Here is a 1,121-nt window from a genome sequence, read left to right on the forward strand (position 1 = left end):
AGATTCAAGGGATTAGATCTGATAGACAGAGTGCCTGAAGAACTATGGACAGAGGTTTGTGACATTGTACAGGAGGCAGGGATCAAGACTATCCCCAAAGAAAAGAAATGCAAAAAGGCCAAATGGTTGTCTGAGGGGGCCTTACAAACAGCTGTGAAAAGAAGAGAAGTGAAAGGCAAAGGAGAAAAGGAAAGATATACCCAATTGAATGCAGATTTCCAAAGAATAGTAAGGAGAGAAGAAAGCCTTCCTCAGTGATCAATGCAAAGATATAGAGGAAAACAATAGAATGGGAAAGACTAGAGACCTCTTCAAGAAAATTAGAGATACCAAGGGAACATTTCATGCAAATGGACACAATAAAGGACAGAAATGGTACAGACCTAACAGAAGCAGAAGATATTAAGAAGAGGTGGCAAGAATACACAGAAGAACTGTACAAAAAAGATCTTAATGACCCAGATAATCACAATGGTGTGATCACTCACCTAGAGCCAGACATCCTGGAATGCGAATTCAAGTGGGCCTTAGGAAGCATCCCTATGAACAAAGCTAGTGGAGGTGATGAAATTCCAGTTGAGCTATTTCAAATCCTAAAAGATGATGCTGTAAAAGTGCTGCACTCAATATGCCAGCAAATTTGGAAAACTCAGCAATGACCACAGGACTGGAAAAGGTCCATTTTCATTCCAATCCCAAAGAAAGGCAATGCCAAAGAATGTTCAAACTACCATACAACTGCACTCATCTCACACACTAGCGAAGTAATGCTCAAAATTCTCCAAGCCAGGCTTCAACAGTACGTGAACCATGAACTTCCAGGTCTTCAAGCTGGTTTTAGGAAAGGCAGAGGAACCAGAGATCAAATTGCCAACATCCACTGGATCATCGAAAAAGCAAGAGAGTTCCAGAAAAACATCTACTTCTGCTTTATTGACTATGCCAAAGCCTTTGACTGTGTGCTGCTGCTGCTGCTAAGTCGCTTCAGTCCTGTCTGACTCTGTGCAACCCCATAGATGGCAGCCCACCAGGATCCCCTGTCCCTGGGATTGTCCAGGCAAGAACACTGGAGTGGGTTGCCATTGCCTGCTCCAATGCATGAAAGTGAAAAGTGAAAGTGA

This window comes from Bison bison, unplaced genomic scaffold, assembly GCF_000754665.1.
Source record: "Bison bison bison isolate TAMUID 2011002044 unplaced genomic scaffold, Bison_UMD1.0 scf7180017864280, whole genome shotgun sequence".
Classification (NCBI taxonomy): domain Eukaryota; kingdom Metazoa; phylum Chordata; class Mammalia; order Artiodactyla; family Bovidae; genus Bison; species Bison bison.